Consider the following 20,694-nt stretch of genomic DNA (forward strand, 5'->3'; position numbering starts at 1 on the left):
ATATACCCTGAGAAAACCATAATTCAAAAAGAGTCATGTACCAAAATGTTTATTGCAGCTCTATTTACGATAGCCAGGACATGGAAGCAACCTAAGTGTCCATCAACAGATGAATGGATAAGGAAGATGTGGCACATATATACAATGGAATATTACTCAGCCATAAAAAGAAATGAAACTGAGTTATTTGTAATGAGGTGGATAGACCTGGAATCTGTCATACAGAGTGAAGTAAGTCAGAAGGACAAAAACAAATACCGTATGCTAACACATATATATGGAATCTAAAAAAAAAAAAAAAATGTCATGAAGAGATTAGTGGTAGGAGGGAATAAAACACAGACCTACTAGAGCATGGACTTGAGGATATGGGGAGGGGGAAGTGTAAGCTGTGACGATGTGAGAGAATGGCAGGGACATATACACACTACCAAATGTAAATTAGATAGCTAGTGGGAAGCTACAGCATAGCACAGGGAGTTCACCTCTGTACTTAGTGACCACCTAGAGGGGTGGGATAGGGAGGGTGGGAGGGAGGGTGACAAAAGAGGGAAGAGTTATGGGAACATATGTATATGTATAACTGATTCACTTTGTTGTAAAGGAGAAACTAACCCACTATTGTAAAACAGTTATACTCAAATAAAGATGTTAAAAAAAAAAAAAAAAAAAAAAGAATAAATATAGCCACTTCTTAAGAATTTGAGTTGTGATTCCTATCCTGAAAAGGGATGCCACTGGTCACAAACTAGGCTGATCAAGAGAGTATAGAGGGTTAGCAAACTCATTACAACTGCTACCTACTACATATTACCAGAAAAAAAAAAAAAAAACTAAGTGAGAGAGTGGCATTGACATATATACACTATCAAATGTAAAATAGCTAGCTAGTGGGAAGTAGCCGCATAGCACAGAGAGATCAGCTCGGCCCTTTGTGACCACCTAGACGGGTGAGATAGGGAGGGTGAGAGGGGGATGCAAGAGGGAAGAGATATGGGAATATATGTATACGTATAGCTGATACACTTTGTTATACAGCAGAAACTAACACACCATTGTAAAGCAATTATACTCCAATAAAGATGTTAAAAACAAATTAAAACACATTCTCTTGTCCTGACTTAGAAGAATTAAAATACTAGTTTCTACAGTGAAATTCAATCTTATGTGAGCCACAAACCTTTTTTCCAAATAAAATTTTATACAGAATCTTAATATACAAAACAGATAAAAGAGGAGTTTTACAGAGTGAAGCTGAAAGGTATGGGTCCAGGGGCTTGGCCAGGCACTTACGCTAAGCACAAGGTTGGAAGATTAAATCTCTATAGAAATACAGAAATGAATGATATATATGTACACTTCCATATGATGGCTACAATCATTATAAGGTGTTACATATAGAATGGGCCAGTCTGCTCTGCTGGAGTTGCACACCCATACTCTCTACATGCTTATTTGATTTTCTATAAGTTTTGCAATTATTTTTTTGTGAATTTTCCTACTTCATTTTACATCACAATATTCGAGCAGTGTTCCCAGTGGAGCACACGTAATTAGTCACCCACCATCTACCTAGTGATATGTGTATTCAGATAATATCTGATCCCTAGTTGACACCATTCTTTCTGGTTATAAAATCAAACTCTGTTCTTTATAATAAAAATAGCAAAGCTAAAATTATTCTTGAGCACCCGATTTTTATTTTATTAAGATATAATTTACATAGAATGAAACATAGTTCTTAAGTGTTTAGTTTGACAAGTTTTGACAATTGACTAGGGCTGTGTAGCCATGTAACCACCACCCAAAATAAGATATAGAACATTGTCATCACCCCAGAAATTTCCCCTGTGCCCCTTTCTAGTCATATTCTTCCCCAGAAGGAACCACTTTCTGAATTCATTCACCAAAAATTAGTTTTGATTTCTCTAGACTTCATATAAGTGGATTCATACAGTACATATACTTCGGGGTCCATTTTTTCCCATTGTTGCAATGTCTGTAAAATTAACTCATGTTTCGTGTAAGGATAATTGGCTCCTTTTTATTACTAAGTATCAATCGTATTGAAAGGCTCCATACATCCTTAAAAGATTCTCTTCATGCACTGATTTGTGTGTATACAAGACACATTTTAAAAATGTAAGATCTTTACCAAAGTGGGCTTTTTGAGCAATTTTCATTCAGATATAGTCTTCATATGATAAACACTCATTTGAAGTCAATCTAGAACAGAGAGAGGGTCTTTGCTTGTTAAGTTGCTTTTGTTTTCCAAAAGCATTTCAAAATCATGATTTTCAAAAATACAGACACAGCACCTGTGCTTAGCAATTTACCACTGCTAACACGATCATCAGCTTTTAAGGCAATTAGCTGTGTAAAAATAATCCACATCAAAGAAAAGAGCCAAATTCACAGTAGTCAGTCTTCAAAAGCATTTCTCTTTTGTATGACAAGAATGATGTGGGCTTAACCAATAAATGTACCTGATGAGAAAAATTCTACCTCCTTGAACTTTGGGGGTGAAAATTATTTTAACATGTCGCTTGGAACTGCTATAAATTTCTTAGTGATAAAATGTGATTGAAACCACATAGGTTTATAGGAACAATCTTGAGTGTCATTTTGGGAATACTAATCCAAATATTAATATTGACAATGTCCACATATTTAAATTGGTCTCTGAGTACATTCATTTTTAAGTCAGTTGGCCAAAAAACATTTCTTGGTTAAATGCTATCTTCCAGGCTCAAAGCTGCTACAAGTCCTTAAAGATCAATGAGTCATGGTTAATGACATATATCTATAAATTTACTACATGTTATTTTTTAGTTACAGTTTTTTCTCTGCCCAACTACTCAGGGTAATTGAATTAAACAGAAAGCAGAGATCCAAGAGTAATTTAGTATATGTTCCTGACTTTAAAAATCCCTGCTTACTTAGTTTTCCAAGGAATATGGGTAAGTTAAACACAGTTTGTGTATGTATACAAATAAAGCACAGTCTTTCTCTGAGCGTAACAAAGCATGAAGAGAGATTACTGGGGAAGAGAAGAAAACCAAATATTGCTAGAGACAGCACAAATTTTGCAAGTTGGCTGAAACTAGAGTAAATTATTTTTTAAAGCTTTCTCTCCCTCTTACAAAATAAGATTTGCCTCCCTCTTATAAAATGGAGAAACTGGTAAAGGTACGTATGTCTAATTTCAATACCCAGAAAACAATACCATCAGGTACATTCTCTAAAGCTAACTGGGGTTGAAAGACAAATCTTTGTTTGCATAGTTTAAGTCCCATTTTTGTTTTGCCCTGAGAACATATATTTAAGTCATTGAATTCTTAATTACAAATTAGGAAGATATTATTTCACTAGATTCTAAACATTTGAAGCCTTCTGTATAATTGTCATCTTAGCAGAAAAATACCCTCCTCCCCACAAATTCTTAGTCTCATAGTCTATTTTTCTGTCTATCTGTCTATCTATCTATCTATCTATCTTCCTATATCTATCAGTAGATATAGACAAAACCAATTATATTAGCTATTGCTACCTAACCATCTTAGAACCTAGTGGCTTGAAATAACAATAATTTATTATTTGTCAGGAGTTTACAGGTAGCTGGGTGGTTTTGCTGATAAGACCTAGGCTCAGCAGAGCTCACCTCTGTGTCTGCGGTCTGGCACGTGTCATCTAGATGGTTCTGATGATCTTTGTTGGACTCTCTCACATGTCTGAACCTTGGTCATACTGAGCCAGACAAGCTCCATTTATCTCTCATCCTCCAGCAAGCTGGCATGGGCATGTTGTCATAGTGGACACAGAGGACCAAGAGTAAAAGTGGAAATGCACAAATGATTTTTCAAGCCTTTGCATGCCCCATGTTTGCTAATGTCCCATTGGCCAAAGCAAGTCACATGACCAAGACTTGGGGAGGCATTACCAAAGTGGGTAGATACAGGAGAGAATAAGAAAGGGACCTGAGAACCTCAGTGGAGAAACTCTCAAATTCTGAAAGAATTCTCAGAGAGCAAAATAGAGAAATAAATGCTTCAAACTCTAGGAGCTTTGCTTAGTGGTTCCCTAAGCCTAGAATGCTCTCGTTTGATCCCCCTCATTCATTCCATCTCAGTTTACATGACCTTTCTTGAAGAGGTCTTGCCTCACTACCCTAATTAAAGACACTCTTTCCCCCTTATGACTTTTTACTTAGCACTAACTATCAATAATGAAATAAGAATATATAATAATATTTATTTTCCTTCTTTTTTAATTTATTTTTTGGCTGTGTTGTGTCTTCATTGCTGCTCGCAGGCTTTCTCTAGCTGTGGCAAGAGGGGGCTACTCTTCGTTGTGGTGTGCGGGCTTCTCATTGTGGTGGCTTCTGTTGTTGCGGAGCATGGGCTCTAGGCATGAGGGCTTCAGTAGTTGCAGCACACAGGCTCAGTAGTTGCTGCACATGGGCTCAACAGTTGTCATTCACAGACTTTTTTGCTCAATCGCATGTGGGATCTTCCCAGACCAGGGATCAAACTCGTGTCCCCTTCATTGGCAGGTGGATTCTTTATCACTGAGCCACCAGGGAAGTCCTTATTTTCCTTCTTGACTATTGACTGCTTCTTCTTCTTCCCCACTAGACTGTCCATTCCAATGATGCTGGGCTGGCTCATACCAGCTCATAAGAACCTACTGTTACATTTCCAGGAATTTTGTGGGTCAGTTGATATCATGTTGGTAATTTGAAATCAATGATAGCAAGAATATTTACTCCTAGAAAGTGGCATAAAGTACAAAGCAGGTCTTTGATTTGGAGAAAGGAGTACAGGGAGAAGGAGATGCTAAGTATGTGCAAGCATATACTTGTCATGCTTTCTTTGAAAGCAGTAGCTTATCTGTATTTTTCCTCATTTCCTGAGCATCTAGTACCCAGCCTTTGCATGTTAGCACTCAATAAATATTTGGTGAATAAGTGAATGAATTCATACATTAATAGACAAGTAAGTGAATGAATGAATGAATAAATGTCACATAGCTGAAAGGTAGAAAGTGGGTTTAAATTGCAGGCTTTCTGTGTCCTACTTTTCTGAGGGCACTAATAATCTTGTGATGTTGAGAATCTCAACCTACTGTATTCCTACTACTACACTAAAGTGGACCTTGACTTGTCCCAGTACAGTCCTCCATGTCTGTAATGATAATAACCTCCTTTGGCCCAGAACTTGACCTTGCGGACCTGGGTACCATAACTGGTATGACTCAATTACCTGCAACTGCTCTCCCCCCAGCCATCCTCATACCATGATGTGTTATGATGTATTTTCTGCTCACCTGGCCACTATAGCCTGGGTAAATTGCAGATTCTGCCTGACTTCCTTCTTGTTCTGTGGAGACTTTTTATGTTCACATTTCCACAGAAGACTCACGACCTGATGATCTGTTATTTCCTAAGTATGTCTTGCATTCTTCCATGCTTTCAATCTCCACTGCCACCACCCAGTCTCAGCCACTGTTCTCTCTCACCAGGACTGCTACATTGCCCTCCTGACTGATCTCACCCCATCCACTATTGCCCTCTTCCATCCATTCACCACTTTGCGGCCAGAGAGATCATGTTACACTCCTATTACCCCAACTCCCACCCACCTCCACCTCACTTAAAAGGTTTCTCAGACTTCCTCTTTGTCTCAGAAGGAAGTCATCTCTCTCTAAGAGGGCCAGCAAAGCCTGCATCCTTTGACCCCTACCTTCTCTCTTGCTCTTGAACTGGGCTCTTTTTTTCCAGTCCCTGGAGCTTTCTTTTAGGCTCATGTCTTGCCATTCTCCCTCTTTCCAGGCCCTTTGCACATGCTATTCTCTCCATCTCTCATCCTCTTCCTCCACTTCTTCCCTTGCTTCCATTAACTCCTACTCCTCATCCTGCATCATCATGATTGACTTTGCCTTCCTGGTTGGGTCCAGTAGCAATTCTAATGTTCTTATAGCACCATGTATCTCAGTTTCAAAAGCATTAATGATAGGTGCTGTTCGTAGGAGGGTTTGCCTTATTAATTTGTATGAGTATTTGATTGCTCTCCATTTCTCTTTTGTTATGTCTCTCTCTAACTGTATTATAGAATAGGTGAATAAATGACAAAATGCCACAGAGATCAATATAACTGGGTTCTCAATTATAAGTGATCTATAGGTGGAGAAATATTTCATTTTGTGTTTTCTCACGGGACAACAAGACTATGCAAGAAGCAGATTACTCTGATTTCCTCCTGCTCCACTAGTTTCTGGCCTTTGGTATAAATACTCAGTATATGCTAATCTCACCCAAGCACAGCTCAATCCACTGCTTTCTAGTTTGTACCACCCTTGTTATAATGAAATCTCTTTTCTAGGTTCTTCAGAACCCCAATTTTTCCAAGTCCATACATATTTGTCATTTCTTTTTTTTACCACGTTTTACAGCATTTGACACCATTTGTTATCCTCTCCCCTTTTTTTGCACTTAAAAAATTAATTGTGGTAAAATACACATAAAATAAATTTTACCATATTAATCATTTTTTATAAGAGTATGAACAGCCAATTTTTTACAAAGGGTCAAAGAATTGAATAAGTTGATACACAAATGACAAGCTTATGAGAACATGTTCAACATCATTAATTATCAAGCAAAGCAACTAAAACCACAATAAAATGCCATTTCCTTCACTAGAAAACTTAACCATAATATATATTTTTTATTTTACTTATTTTTTATTTTTTTTCACACACACACTATATTTTATTTTTATAAGAGATAAATAGACTGACACCAAGCATTGTAAATGGATGACCACAACAAAAGCAACAATGATTGCAATTACCAAACACAAAACACACTCATACTATGTCATAATATTGACATTCAGTCCAGTAATCCTCCACTGTAACAGCCCCTTTACTTTGCAGTGAAAATTGATTTGTATATTTTTTGCCTCTGAGTCCTTGTGGGACTTTTTTTTTTATTCAAACAGAAAGTCACAAAAATTATAATCATCCTCATCAGTTCACTCAGTCCTTAATCATTTTTAAGTGTACCATTCAGTAGCATTAAATATATTCACATTGTTGTGCAACCAATCTCCAGAACTTTTTCATCCTGCAGAACTGAAACTCAATATCCATTCAACAACTTCCCATTTCCCCTCCCTGAAGCCCTTGGCAACCACTATTCTACTTTCTGTTTCTATAAATTTGACTACTTTAGATATGCATTAGAAGTGGAATCTTACAGTATTTGTATTCCCTTCTTTTAGAAATTATTTCTTCCTTTGCCTTTTACAATATCAGACTGGTTTCTCACAATTTCTTCTACACCCTCTCTCCAACATTCTCCATCTCTCCCTGGTATTTCCCTTCCTGTGATAGTTTGGGTTTCCTGAGACAAGAATTTGTGTGCAGGTAGTTTACTCCAGAGGTGATCCTAGGAAACCATGGTATGGAGTGGGGAAGTGAGACAGGGAAGACAAGAACTGGTAAAATGTACCTTATCAATAAACATGCGTCACCATTTCAGGCAACTGGAGATCTGTCCCACTGGTGGCTCTGAGAGACAGTGTAGGACACAGCTCAGAGCTGCCCCAAACAAGTGGGAGGAAACTGGGCATTCATCTATTGACAGCTCTCCATCCTCCTGGCTGAGGGTTCTTCCTAGGGGTTTAACTCCATGGTGTTTCCAGCCACCCCCTGCCTGGGCAACCATGTTCCACAGACAGAATGCCTCAGCTAGAGGGTGCAAAGTTAGCAGAGGAGATATGAGAAACACTGAAGATGTCTGTTAATGTCCTCTTTCTTTCCTTGCCCTTCTCATTCTACACATTGTTTCAGCTGATGCATCTCATCTACATCCCAGCCTTTCATTATCTTCTATATGCTGAAAACTTCCAAATCTTTGGCCCAGAGTTTCCTCCTGCGATCTAGATCCTTATATTCATCTGGTTACTAGTGCTTATGGCACCTAAAAATCATCAAAATATTCCTCCTCTTCTAGTCCTATTTGTGGCAAATGATATACCCTCTCTCTCTGGTGACCACCTTCACCCTTAGCTTGGCTAATGGAACTGACTCCCTAGGTCTCCTGGGGCAGAAATTTGGCTGTCACCTTGGAGGCCTCCCTCATTGTCACTTCCTAGAGCTAATCAGTTATTAGGACCTGTCAATTCTAATTCTTTCAAAGCTCTCTAATCCATCTCTTCCACCACCACTGTTGTTTTCTTAGTTCATGTTCTTACTCTCTCACCTAAACTATTGCAAAATTCTCCAAGTTTGACCTCTCCTCCTTCAATTTAAGCTTCATCCAGTCCATGACTTATGCACCAGGAAGAGGGATCTTCAATTGTAAATCTGTTCACATCACTCCCCTCTTTAAATGTTTTGATGATGCTTGATTATAGTAGTCATTTAAAATTTATGTTTTACTTTATCAGTTACAGAGAGGCAGACTTTTTATCTTTTGCTAGTTTCTGGAGTAAACAGGAATTAACCATTTCTTAAATATTGGGGAGGTAATACTTGTAAAACCAGTTAGACATGGGGTGTTTTGGAAAAGGAGGTCTTTGACAGCTATCTTAATTTCTTTAATTCTTACTGGTCCATTTCAATTTTCTCCACTTTGATTATGCTTGAAGTTATTTTTCTAAGAATGTGTTCATTCCATCTAGGTATTCAAATTAATAGGATAGAGTAGTTCATAAGATTCTTTTTTCAATTTTACATTTATATTGCTTGTATAGTCTTTCTAGTTACTTTATGTATCTGTATATTTGCAAATTCCACTCCTCCCCATTCAGTTTTGCCAGAAATCTGTCTTTCTGTTAAGCTTTTCAAAGAATAAGTTTTTTTGTTTTGTTTAATTATTACTATTTGCTTTTATTTCTATTGTTCACAATTTCAAAGATTTCTGTCATTATTTTAATATTTCCCTTGTCTTTGGTTTATTGGATTTCTTCTGCTATTTTTCATATTCTTTATTTGCATGCTTAGCTCACTTTTTATTTATTTTTTTTACCCTTTTTGGTTTCTTGATGTATGTATTAGAGCTATATACTTTCTTTAGGTACTGCTTTTATGTCCCGCAGAATTTGACATGTCTTATAAAAGAGAAAACTGTTTCTCTCTCTACTATATATACTTCTGATGCCAAAGTTGTGAGTTTCTTCCAACATTGACCAGTTCTCTCTGGCACCAGCTCGGTATCCTACAATTCGATTCAATTTAGATACTATCTACCTGGAGTTAGCATAAGGTCACACAAGTTAAGGGCTCAGTCCCACAAGACTGTCCCCACTTCAGATACCAATCACAAGTCCAGACATCTTATACTTTTGACCAACTGACTGTAAACCTTAGGTTCCCACAACTCCCTTCTCATGTTTTGTTTTGTTTTGCTTTGTTTTTTGCGGTACGCGGGCCTCTCACTGTTGTGGCCTCTCCTGTTGCGGAGCACAGGCTCCGGACTCGCAGGCTCAGTGGCCATGGCTCACGGGCCCAGCCGCTCCATGGCACGCGGGATCCTCCCGGACCAGGGCACGAGCCCGGGTCCCCTGCATCGGCAGGCGGACCCTCAACCACTGCACCACCAGGGAAGCCCCCCTTCTCATGTTTGATAGAGTGCTTGAATCACTCACAATACTCAGAAAAGCACTTTACTTACTATTACCCTTTTATTGCAAAAGGATACAACTCAGGAACAGCCAGACAGAAGAGATGCAGAGGCCAAGGTATGAAGAAAGGGATGCAGAGCTTCCATTCTCTCTCTGTGCATGCTTCTCTTCCAGCACCTCTAAGTATTCACCAACCCAGAAGGTCTCACAATTTCATTTAGGGTTTTTATGGAAGCTTCATGACATGTAGGATCGATTAATCATCGGCCACTGGAGATTTTTTGTTGAATTGTATTTATTTATATAGCAGGTTCTTATTAGTTATCCATTTTATACATATTAGTGTATATATGTCAATCCCAATCTCCCAATCGGCCATTAGAGATTAACTCAACCTCTAGTCCCAAGTGGAGCTGAAATTTCCAACCCTCTAATCACATGGGTGGTTCCATTGGCAACCAGCCACATCCTGAGGTTATCCAAGAGCCCCAGCCACTAGCCATCGCAGTAGCATATTCAGCAATTCCAAGGGTTTTTGGAGTTGTGTGCCAGGAAATGGGGCCAAAGACAAAATATATTTCTTATTATGTCACAGGAGTTTTTGTACTATTCATTTCTAATGTTTCTTAATTCGGATGTAAAGAGATGTAAGTGTACAATCTAACCTCTTACATCCCCGAATACTGTCAAAAGAGGAATCCCTCTTGAGGTAGATTCCATGAGAACAAACCAAAGAGATCATAAGAAATACTGAAAGCAAAAATACCAATTTTTTTCATGTTTTTTATTTTAACATCTTTATTGGAGTATAACTGTTTTACAATGGTGTGTTAGTTTCTGCTTTACAACAAACTGAATCAGTTATATATATACATATGTTCCCATATCTCTTCCCTCTTGCATCTCCCTCCCTCCCACCCTCCCTAACCCACCCCTCTAGGTGGTCACAAACCACCGAGCTGATCTCCCTGTGCTATGTGGCTGCTTCCCACTAGCAATCCACCCTATGTTTGGTAGTGTATATATGTCTACTCCACTCTCTCACTTTGTCACAGCTTACCCTTCTCCTTCCCCATATCCTCAAGTCCATGATGTAGTAGGTCTGTATTTTATTCCCATCCTACCCCTAGTCTCTTCATGACATTTTTTTCTTAGACTCCATATATATGTGTTAGCATACGGTATTTGTTTTACTCTTTCTGACTTACTTCACTCAGTATGACAGACTCCAGGTCCATCTACCTCACTACAAATAACTCAGTTTCATTTCTTTTTATGGCTGAGTAATAATCCATTGTATATATGTGTCACATCTTCTTTATCCATTCATCTGCTGATGGACACTTAGGTTGCTTCCATGTCCTAGCTATTGTAAATAGAGCTGCAATGAACATTTTGGTACATGACTCTTTTTGAATTATGGTTTTCTCAGGGTATATGCCCAGTAGTGGGATTGCTGGGTCATATGGTAGTTCTATTTGTAGTTTTTTAAGGAACTTCCACACTGTTCTCCATAGTGGCTGTATCAATTTACATTCCCACAAGCAGTGCAAGAGGGTTCCCTTTTCTCCACACCCTCTCCAGCATTTATTGTTTCTAGATTTTTTGATGATGGCCATTCTAACCGGTGTGAGATGATATCTCATTGTAGTTTTGATTTGCATTTCTCTAATGATTAATGATGTTGAGCATTCTTACATGTGTTTGTTGGCAATCTGTATATCTTCTTTGGAGAAATGTCTATTTAGGTATTCTGCCCATTTTTCGATTGCTTTGTTTGTTTTTTTGTTATTGAGTTGCATGAGTTGCTTGGAAATTTTGGAGATTAATCCTTTGTCAGTTGCTTCATTTGCAACAATTTTCTCCCATTCTGAGGGTTGTCTTTTGGTCTTGTTTATGGTATCCTTTGCTGTGCAAAAGCTTTTAAGTTTCATTAGGTCCCATTTGTTTATTTTTGTTTTTATTTCCATTTCTCTAGGATGTGGGTCAAAAAGGATCTTGCTGTGATTTATGTCATAGAGTGTTCTGCCTGTTTTCCTCTAAGAGTTTGATAGTGTCTGGCCTTACATTTAGGTCTTTAAACCATTTTGAGTTTATTTTTGTGTAGTGTGTTAGGGAGTGTTCAAATTTCATACTTTTACATGTACCTGTCCAGTTTTACCAGCACCACTCATTGAAGAGGTTATCTTTTCTCCACTGTGTATTCTTGCCTCCTTTATCAAAGATAAGGTGACCATATGTGTGTGGGTTTATCTCTTGGCTTTCTATCCTGTTCCATTGAGCTATATTTCTGTTTTTGTTCCAGTACCACACGGTCTTGATTACTGTAGCTTTGTAGTATAGTCTGAAGTCAGGGAGCCTGATTCCTCCAGCTCCATTATTCGTTTTCAAGATTGCATTAGCTATTCGGGATCTTTTGTGTTTCCATACAAATTGTGAAATTTTTTGTTCTAGTTCTGTAAAAAATGCCAGTGGTAGTTTCATAGGGATTGCATTGAATCTGTAGATTGCTTTGGGTAGTAGAGTCATTTTCACAATGTTGAGTCTTCCAATCCAAGCACACGGTATATCTCTCCGTCTATGTGTATCATCTTAAATTTCTCTCATCAGTGTCTTATAGTTTTCTGCATACAGGTCTTTTGTCTCCTTAGGTAGGTTTATTCCTAGATATTTTATTCTTTTTGTTGCAGTGGTAAATGGGAGTGTTTTCTTAATTTCACTCTCAGATTTTTCATCATTAGTGTATAAGAATGCCAGAGATTTCTGTGCATTAATTTTGTATCCTGCTACTTTACCAAATTCATTGATTAGCTCTAGTAGTTTTCTGGTAGCATCTTTAGGATTCTCTATGCATAGTATGATGCCATCTGCAAACAGTGACAACTTTACTTCTTCTTTTCTGATTTGGATTACTTTTATTTATTCTTCTTCTCTGATTGCAATGGCTAGAACTTCCAAAACAATGTTGAATAAGAGTTGTGAGAGTGGACAACCTTGTCTTGTTCGTGATCTTAGTGGAAATTGTTTCAGTTTTTCACCATTGAGGATGATGTTGTCTGGGGGTTTGTCATATATGACCTTTATTATGTTGAGGAAAGTTCCCTTTATGCCTACTTTCTGGAGGGTTTATATCATACATGGGTGTTGAATTTTGTCAAAAGCTTTCTCTGCATCTATTGAGATGATCATATGGTTTTTCTCCTTCAGTTGGTTGATAAGGTGTATTACGCTGATTGATTTGCATATATTGAAGAATCCTTGCATTCCTGGAATAAATCCCACTTGATCATGGTGTATGATCCTTTTAATGTGCTGTTGGGTTCTGTTTGCTAGTATTTTGTTGAGGATTTTTGCATCTATGTTCATCAGTGATATTGGCCTGTAGTTTTCTTTCTTTGTGACGTCTTTGTCTGGTTTTGGTATCAGGGTGATGTTGGCCTCATAGAATGAGTTTGGGAGTGTTCCTCCCTCTGCTATCTTTTGGAAGAGTTTGAGAAGGATAGGTGTTAGCTCTTCTCTAAATGTTTGATAGAATTCCCCTGTTAGGCCATCTGGTCTGGGCTTTTGTTTGTTGGAAGATTTTTAACCACAGTTTCAATTTCAGTGCTTCTGATTGGTCTGTTAATATTTTCTATTTCTTTCTGATTCAGTCTTGGCAGGTTGTGCATTTCTAAGATTTTGAACATTTCTTCCATGTTTTCCATTTTATTGGCATACAGTTGCTTGTAGTAATCCCTAATAATCTTTTGTATTCCTGCAGTGTCCATTTTTATTTCTCCTTTTTCATTTTTAATTCTATTGATTTGAGTCTCCCTTTTTTCTTGGTGAGTCTGGCTAATGTTTTATCAACTTTGTTTATCTTCTCAAAGAACCAACTTTTAGTTTTATTGATCTTTGCTATCCTTTCCTTCATTTCTTTTTCATTTATTTCTGATCTGATCTTTATGATTTCTTTCCTTCTGCTAAATTTTAGGGGTTTTTGTTCTTCTTTCTCTAATTGCTTTAGGCACAAAGTTCGGTTGTTTACTCGAGATGTTTCCTGTTTCTTAAGGTAGGATTGTATTGCTATAAACTTCCCTCTTAGAACTGCTTTTGCTGCATCCCATAGGTTTGGGGTCATCATGTCTCCATTTTCATTTGTTTCTAGGTATTTTTTGATTTCCTCTTTGATTTCTTCAGTGATCACTTCGTTATTAAGTAGTGTATTGTTTAGCATCCATGTGTTTGTATTTTTTACATATCTTATCCTGTAATTGATATCTAGTCTCGTAGCATTGTGGTAGGAAAAGATACTTGACACGATTTCATTTTTCTTAAATTAACCAAGACTAGATTTGTGACCCAAAATATGATCTATCCTGGAGAATGTTCCATGAGCACTGAGAAAAATGTGTCTTCTGTTCTTTTTGGATGGAATGTCCTATAAATATCAATTAAGTCCATCTTGTTTAATGTATCATTTAAACTTTTGTTTCTTTATTTATTTTCATTTTGGATGGTCTGTCCATTGGTGAAAGTGGGGTGTTAAAGTCTCCTACTATGATTTTGTTACTGTTGACTTCCCCTTTTATGGCTGTTAGTATTTTCTTTATGTATTGAGGTGCTCCTATGTTGAGTGCATAAATATTTACAATTGTTATATCTTCTTCATGGATCGATCCCTTGATTATGTAGTGTCCTTCCTTGTGTATTGTAATAGTCTTTATTTTAAAGTTTATTTTGTCTGATATGAGAATTGTTACTCCTGCTTTCTTCTGATTTCCATTTGCATGGAATAGCTTTTTCCATCCCCACACTTTCAGTCTGTAGGTGTCCCTAGGTCTGAAGTGGGTCTCTTGTAGACAGCATATATATGGGTTTTGGTTTTGTATCCATTCAGCCAGTCTGTGTCTTTTGGTGGGAGCATTTAATCCATTTACATTTAAGGTAATTATTGATATGTATGTTCCTATTACCATTTACTCAATTGTTTTGAGTTTGTTCCTGTAAGTCTCTTCCTTCTCTTGTGTTTCTTGCCTAGAGAAGCTCCTTTAGCATTTGTTGTAAAGCTGGTTTGGTGGTGCTGAACTCTCTCTGCTTTTGCTTGTCTGTAAAGGTTTTAATTTCTCCATCAAATCTGAATGAGATCCTTGCTGGGTAGAGTAATCCTGGTTGTAGGTTTTTCTCCTTCATCAGTTTAAATATGTCCTGCCACTCCCTTCTGGCTTGCAGATTTTCTGCTGAAAGATCAGCTGTTAACTTATGGGGATCCCTTGTGTGTTATTTGTTGTTTTTCCCTTGCTGCTTTTAATATGTTTTCTTTGTATTTAATTTTTGATAGTTTGATTAATATGTGTCTTGGCGTGTTTCTCCTTGGATTTATCCTGTATGGGACCCTCTGTGCTTCCTGGACTTGATTAACTATTTCCATTCCCATATTAGGGAAGTTTTCAACTATAAACTCTTCAAATATTTTCTCAGTCCCTTTCTTTTTCTCTTCTTCTTCTGGAACCCCTATAATTAGAATTTTGATGCATTTAATATTGTCCCAGAGGTCTCTAAGTCTGTCCTCAGTTCTTTTCATTCTTTTTTCTTTATTCTGCTCTGCAGTAGTTATTTCCAATATTTTATCTTCCAAGTCACTTATCTGTTCTTCTTCCTCAGTTATTCTGCTATTAATCCTATCTAGGGTATTTTTAATTTCATTTATTGTGTTGTTCATCGTTGCTTGCTTCCTCTTTATTTCTTCTAGGTCCTTGTTAAATGTTTCTTGTACTTTGTCTATTCTATTTCCAAGATTTTGGATCACCTTTACTATCATCATTCTGAATTCTTTATCAGGTAGACTGCCTATTTTCTTTTCATGTTTTAGGTCTGGTGGGTTTTTACGTTTCTCTTTCATCTGCTGTGTGTTTTTCTGTCTTTTCATTTTGCTTATCTTACTGTGTTTGGGGTCTCCTTTTTGCAGGCTGCACGTTCATAGTTCCCATTGTTTTTGGTGTCTGTCCCCAGTGGCTAAGGTTGATTCAGTGGGTTGAGTAGCTTTCCTGGTTGGGGGAACTTGTGCCTGTGTTCTGGTGGATGAGGCTTGATCCTGTCTTTCTGGTGGGCAGGTCCACATCTGGTGGTGTGTTTTGGGGTGTCTGTAGCCTTATTATGATTTTAGGCAGCCTCTCTTCTAATGGATGGTGCTGTAGTCCTGTCTTGCTAGTTGTTGGGCATAGGGTGTCCAGCACTGTAGCTTGCTGGTCGTTGAGTGAAGCTGGGTCTTGGTGTTGAGATGGAGATGTCTGGGAGATTTTCGCTGTTTGATATTACGTGGGGTGGGAGGTCTCTTGTGGACCAGTGTCTTGAAGTTGGTTCTCCCACCTCAGAGACACAGCTGTGATGCCTGGGTGGAGCACCAAGAGCCTTTAGTCCACACAACTCAGAATAAAAGGGAGAAAAAATAGAGAGGAAATAAAGAAAGAAAGGAAGGAAGGAAGGCAGGAAGGAAGAAAGGAAAGAAAGAAGGAAGGAACGAAAAAAGAAAGAAGATAAAATAAAGTAGGATAAAATAGAGTTATATAAAATAAAAAATAATTATTAAGAACAACAATTTTAAAAAGTAAAATAATAAAAATAAAACGGGATGGTCAGAACCCTAGGACAAATGGTGAAAGCAAAACTATGCAGACAAAATCTCACACAGAAGCACACACATACACGCTCACAAAAAGAGAGAAAGGGGAAAAAAATAATAAATCTTGCTCCCAAAGTCCACCTCCTCAACTTGGGATGATTTGCTGTCTATTCAGGTATTCCACAGATGCAGGGCACTTCAAGTTGATTGTGAAGCTTTAATCCACTGCTTCTGAGGCTGCTGAGAGAGACCTCCCCCTCTCCTCTTTGTTTGCACAGCTCCTGGGGATCAGCTTTGGACTTGGCCCTGCCTATGTATGTAGGTCGCCTGAGGGCGTCAGCTCTTCGCTCAGACAGGACGGGGTTAAAGGAGCAGCTGACTCAGGGGCTCTGGCTCACTCAGGCCGCAGGCAGGGATTGGTATGGATGCGGGGCGAGCCTGCGGCAGCAGAAGCCAGAGTGACATTGCACCAGCCTGAAGCATGCCTTGCGTTCTCCTGGGGAAGTTGTCCCTGGATCACGGGACCCAGGCAATGGCGGGCTGCACAGGCCCCCTGGGAGGGGAGGTGTGGAGAGTGACATGTGCTCGCACACAAGGCCTTTTGGTGGTGGCAGCAGCAGCCTTAGCATCTCATGCCCATCTCTGGTGTCCACGCTGAGAGCTGCGGCTCACACCTGTCTCTTGAGCTCCTTTACGTGGTGCTGTTAATCCCCTCTCCTCGCACCCCAGGAATCAAAGGGGGAAGAAAAAGTCTCTTGCCTCTTCAGCAGGTTCTGACTTTTCCCAGACTCCCTCCTGGCTAGCCCTGGTGCACTAGCCCCTTTAGACTGTGTTCACACCGCCAACCCCAGTCCTCTCCCTGTGATCTGACCGAAGCCCGAGCCTAAGCTCCCAGCCCCCACTTGTCCCGGTGAGTTAGCAGACGAGCCTCTTGGGCTGGTGAGTTTTGGTTGGCACCGATCCTCTGTGCAGGAATCTCTCCGCTTTGCCCTCTGTACCCCTTTTGCTGCACTCTCCTCCGCAGCTCCGAAGATTCCGCCCTCCACCATCTGCAGTCTCCGCCCATGAAGGGGCTTTTAGTGTGTGGAAACCTTTCCTCCTTCACAGCTCCCTCCCACTGGTGCAGATCCCGTCCCTATTCTTTTGTCTCTGTTTATTCTTTTCTCTTTTGCCCTACCCAGGTACGTGGGGAGTTTCTTGCTTTTTGGAAGGTCTGAGGTCTTCTGCCAGCGTTCAGTGGGTGTTCTGTAGGAGCAGTTCCACGTGTAGATGTGTTTCTGATGTATCTGTGGGGAGCAAGGGGATCTCCGCGTCTTGTTCTTCCACCATCAACTAGGCATTTCTGCTAGTGTTGGAGGGTCTCCTGCAGAGGCAGGGGGTGGCTGTGGTTCACCGTGAGGACAAGGAAAGTGGCAGCAGGGGTTCTGGGAAGTACTCCTTGGCATGAGCCCTCCCAGAGTCCTTTCATGTTTTTAAACATAAGTGATGCCTATTATCAATCCTCATGCCTAGATAATGGAAGAAAATAACTTTTGAATGAATGAAAGATGGCTGGTTAGTGACTCTAATTCATTTAAATTGTTTTCTGGGAGTATCACCTTATTCTGGATATCAATCAGAGATAAACCTTTATGAGACTTCTTTCACTTTTTTTATTATTAAATAAAAGAATTAAAACCTATTTTATCAGATAATACTTCGAGCTATTTGTCTTGATTACGGTAACCTTATCCAGTTTCATTTTATAAATGTTACATTGTTTCTCCTGCAATTAAAACATTAAATTAAATTATGTACTGGTGGTCAGACCAATTTGTTTTTAGCAATTTATGCTATTCTTTTAAATTAAATACATAAAGATAGTTTTATCATGATATCTAGTGAAACTGAAGAAATTCTTGTTAATTTTAATACATGAGTCCTATATCATTATTCTCAAAAACAGAACACTAGACACACACACATACACACATATACAAACATATTTCAGAGAAATGCTATGCTATCATACTCCTTGCTTTACAAATAATTTATATTTTAGATATGTTGAATAATTACAAATTAAGTAATGAGATGCAGGATATTATTATTTTTAATAACTTACCATAAAGTAGATAAATTTTTATCATGTTTTTAGTAATATGCATTACAAAATGCATTCTGTAAGAGATATTTCAATATGCATCATAACATCTATTTGTATGGAAAAATGATGTCCCACTTTTTCTGACAGGTAAGATGAGCTTGGCTGATGAGTTTTAAAATGAGGCCTGGTTTTGGTAATTAAATTATTCAGGGAAGTTTTCCATGAATTAATCTGTAGATTTTCATTAAAAAGAAGAATGTATTTAAGGTATGTAATGCCTCAAGATGTTATATAAAAATATTTTATTTGCAAAGGTATATAGAACTTAGCAACATTTTGATTTTCCAAAACTTTTCAGAGTATATATCTAGTTGAAAGAGTAGTAAGCTGAATTAATAGCATTTGATTATTCTTTGTAAAACCTTTTTGCTATTTTTCCTAGAAACTGAGATATCAAAGAGCTCTAGTGATTGGGATTGAAGTACTTCTGCAAGTCCGGGGGTTTCCAATCATGAGCTCTCAGCAAAAGTGAAGGAGGAGTTTGTCAAGTTCATAGCTGAAAGAATCATTAAAAGGTTATTCTGATAGATCAATCACAATGTGATTTTGGTGTATATTTGGAAAGTTCAAATAATAAAATGCTGTTGTTAATGCAAAACTCCTTCCAATCCTGTGTTCTTGTTTATGAGAAAAAGCTTTCACAGTGATTATATATACAAAAAGAAGAATAGAAATAGACTCCATGATAGACCCGTGTCCTTTTAGCAATAAAGAAATATTTATCTCCTTCATAAATGTCCACAATACATAAATTGAGGAAAAGTCTCACTTATTAAGAAATGCACTTGAAAAAAAATTTTGCTTTTATATGAATACTTATTTATTGAAATTTGTAATAGATTTATAATGTTTTTACCAATTGTGAATTACTAATAATTGCAATACACTTTTAAACATAGCAACCTTTATGGTCATCAGCAACAAAATATTTTTTTTCAATTTATTATACATATTTTTGATGCTGTGAAGAATGTAGAATGAACAATAAAAACTTTTAAATATAAAACAATTTACTACAGGAAACAGTTCAAATAAAAATTTGGTTTTCAGCAGTAAGAGAAATGATGTAAATTTTCTGATTATCATTGGAGAATTTCTTAAAAATGGATGACGCTAAATTTCAACATACCATTTGTATTTAAATTCCTTTGGATACACCTAAAATATAATGTAATGGTTATTACATTATTAGATTCAACTTAAAATATTTGAGGAGGTCTATAGTTTTTCAAAACCCCTTAATATTAGGATATAGCAACAAATCATTTCAAGACCATTGTCTTGGGATGTCACTTCCAGGAAAACAAGCTTATGTATGGGCAGCATCAGGGCCACACAGCATCCCAGCCATATTGTAGTAAGGATGCATTGAAACTGGGATGAGCTATGGTAGGAGTCCAGACAAAGAGCTCAGGAAAAACCTTTGCCATACAAGCTACCAGCACAGCTAAACTCACATCTCAATTTTCATGTCTCTTCCAATGAAATTTCAAGTCCCTGCAATTAATGGCTCCTGCTATTAAGAAAATATATGCAAAACTTTGTCTTTTCGTGTAAAGCTAGAGTATTCTTTAGCAAGCCTGCCTGAGGTTCATCTGACAGGCCAAGGAAGTGGGTCCAGTAGAACGTTCTGTGATGATGAAAGTGTTCTATGTCTGAGCTAGTCAATATGGTAGCCACTAGCCACATGTGTCTATTGAGCACTTGAAATATGGCTAGCATAAAAAAGGGACACAATTTTTAACTTTATATTGGTTTAATTAATTTAATTTAAAATTGAAATAGGCACATATGACATGGCTCTCATATTGGACAGAACGGCTCTAGCAAAATGTATCTTTGTTTGATTGACTATTTACTATTGATTACAGCCCAGACTCTGCAAAGTTAAGTGTTAACTTCTAGAAGACTGATAATTTGCAAATGATTTCTGTACTGTACTACACGGCAATAAAACAATTTTATTGCCGTGTAGTACATTAACCAGTTTTGTATTTAATTAACAATCTTATTTCAACATTATTTTCTTTCATTGACAATATGTGCTTTAGTCTTTTGAACTCTCCTTCGACCCAACTTTACCATCCTGCTGATTATGCCATTAATGAGTTTCTGCTATTAATTAACACATGTTCCCTATATATTTGAGATAAAGTAGAGCTTTTGAAGTTTTTGAAAATTATACTCTGAAGTTTTTTTCCATCTGACTTCATTTACTATTTACTGAGTCCATCTAGTCCTAAGATTTTGCTCCTGGTTATAATCCATAAGCAACCTCTAATTAATTAGCTGTTTGGGACCTAGTTCCTGTTTGTATT

This window comes from Kogia breviceps, chromosome 14, assembly GCF_026419965.1.
Source record: "Kogia breviceps isolate mKogBre1 chromosome 14, mKogBre1 haplotype 1, whole genome shotgun sequence".
NCBI classification, from domain to species: Eukaryota; Metazoa; Chordata; class Mammalia; order Artiodactyla; family Physeteridae; genus Kogia; species Kogia breviceps.